Source organism: Echinops telfairi, unplaced genomic scaffold (genome assembly GCF_000313985.2).
Source record: "Echinops telfairi isolate 266 unplaced genomic scaffold, ASM31398v2 ScPeMD7_1;HRSCAF=3_0, whole genome shotgun sequence".
Lineage (NCBI taxonomy): Eukaryota > Metazoa > Chordata > Mammalia > Afrosoricida > Tenrecidae > Echinops > Echinops telfairi.
The window spans coordinates 58,320,673-58,323,324 of NW_022103896.1; the positions used below are offsets into that span (position 1 = coordinate 58,320,673).

At 42.8% G+C, this 2,652-nt stretch overlaps 1 pseudogene; it reads right to left on the minus strand.

Moving 5' to 3' along the window:
- Positions 1-295: 295 nt before the first annotated feature.
- On the minus strand, positions 296-1,820 carry LOC101641249 (annotated as a pseudogene).
- Between the last annotated feature and the right edge of the window lie 832 nt (positions 1,821-2,652).

The following is a 2,652-nucleotide window of genomic DNA, read 5'->3' on the forward strand; positions in this document are numbered from 1 at the left end:
GGGGAAATCAGGCTGGTACATGGTGAACTAGACTTATGACAATGTAACACTGTTTTATTTGCCAAATCAGGCTGTGACAAAGCATAAATTTAGACCAAGCTAATATTACTGAGTCGGTAGAGGGCCATTAATGCTGTTATTGAGAGATTCAGTGTAGTGACAATGCAGCCCCTCCCCCCAATTCATCTATATCTGGAATGCAATTTCATTCACAGCATTCACAGGTTTTCAAAATATTCTACTTGGAGAATCTTGAATTTAAAATTTACATGGAAAATCAAGGGCTAAGAATAGGCTAGCTAAGTGTGAGGAAGAAGGTGTGGGACTTGTGGTCCCGGATGTAAAACCTTGCAATAAAGCCATCGTAAATACGATAATATGGTATCTGCCCAGATATATACAAATAGATCAGTGGGAGAGGTTATAAGACGTAGAAACAGACCGAGCAAAGTGGTATTACAGATCCACAGGGAAAAGACCACTCAATAGCTGGAGCTGCAACAGATTACTCTCAACTTACTTTCCAACAGGAGCAGAAAGACATCCCGGGGAAAAGACATTTTAATTTTATACTTCAGAAAACACAAAGGCAAAAAAACCCCAGGAGACCCAAAACAAGCCTTAGAAAGCACAACTCATCACGGAAAGATGGACGGATACAAGAATATTAAAATGTTTAAATCTGCTTCTAGACATGCTTTTCTCCCACAGCCCCATGCTGGCGGTATTTGTGCGAGTGGACTTTTTCATAAAATTAAATAAATATTCGTAGGTTGTCATCACTAGAGATGAATTCAGAGTCTCTACAAAAGGGGCTTTAGAATAGCACCTGGAAAAATTCAGTTAAAAGATAACGATATTTTTCCATGAACATTTCCAAACGCATGCATGCGCATATGTGCGTGTGTGTGAATATATAGGAAGCTGCTGTGCCTAGTCGCTCATGGCTTCCCTGTGTATGTGTGTGTGTGTGTGTGCAGAGTAGAACTACTTTATATGGTGTTTTCAGGGCTGTAGCCTTTCAGAAGTAGATAGTCCAGTCTGTCTTTTGAGGCCCCTCTGGGTGGGTTGGAAACCAACCATTTGAGTATTGAATTGTTTGTACCACCAAAGCATTCCTATGTAGCAGGGGGCTTCCAAAAGTTCATGGAAAAATTCTGTCATCTTTTTATTTCATTTTTCCATGAAAATTTTGAAGCCTCCTCATATAGAATGGATCTCTGTTTTTTCTTTTTCTTTTTTTTTGAACATCCAAAATGTTAATAACAGGACGGGATGTGGGGTTAGTTTTTGTAGCAAGCCGGCCTCTGGCACGCTCGAACTTCCGGCCCTTGGAGCGGATGATGTATGCTTTGGTGTGGCTGGGGGGGTCCCTGGCGCCTTGCCGAAATGCCTATGCACCTCACGGCCCTTGCATGGACCTGGAAAGGGGGGAACAGATATACAGAGCGGACAGCAGGGCAGTGCCACCACCCTTGGGGGAGTCCAGGGCCAGCTGGTCAAAGGTGAGGATCTTGGCCTGGCCTGGAGGACGCGGCTCCGGCCAGGCTGCTCACTCACAGGGCGCACACCTTCAGCTTGGGCACCCCTTGTGCCCGCACGTCACCCATTGTGGTCCCCACGGACACAGCTGCCTTGTTTTCTCAGCCTGGAAGCTTCATCTTCCAGATCATCCGAGAGGGACAGGGGCGCAGGTGGGTGCGGCTCAGGAACAGCCTTTGCAGCGCAACCTGGTTGGAGGTGGAGTTGGTCCCCCGGGCCAGAAACCCGTATAACTTGACCAGGAGCCGCAGGTAGATGTCCTGGCTCTTGGGTTCCATGTGTTGTGGCAGATGCCACCTCCCATGATGGTGCTTCCTGGAACCAGGGCTGGAAAGCGTTTATTTTTTTTAAGAACTCTACACTAAATTTTAGAAATGATTTCTCTAACTGCACAAATGAGGAAAAGTTAAAGAAATACATCCAGCGGGAATTTTTAAAAAAAGGGGGCATTCTTTGAAATAATTATTTTGGTAAATTATTTGTCACTTTGATGATAGTCACCTGGTTTTATGTCAACTCTTGTAGAATCATTTTATTTGGTTAAAGTGTAATCCTCATTCTTATGTTTTCCCTTCACTTTACTATGTATTTGATAATAATTAAAGCATTGATTCAGGTTGCTCCTTTTTCTTATAGACCATTATAATAGAATCTTTAGCTGCACTGTGTTAAAGTTTCATCTGTATCTTGATATTCTGACTCTGTAATTCCATCTTTTATTTAAACTATGACCAAGCTACTCAGAACCCTTCTTCTTTTTAAAAAAATCATTTTATTGGGGGCTCCTACAACTCTTTTTTTTTTAACATTTTATTAGGGGCTCATACAACTGTTATCCCAATCCATACACACATCAATTGTGTAAAGCGCATTTGTACATAGTTACTCAAAACATTTTCTCTCCATTTGAACCCCCAACATTAGGTCCTCATTTTTCCCCTCCCTCCCCGCTCCCCCCTCTTGCATGAGCCCTTGATAGTTTATAAATGGGTATTTTGTCATAACTCTTATCACAACCCATGCATCCATCCATTGTGTGTCAAGCACATTTGTACATTAGTGCCATCATCATTCTCAGAACATTTGCTTTCTACGTGAGCCCTTGGTATC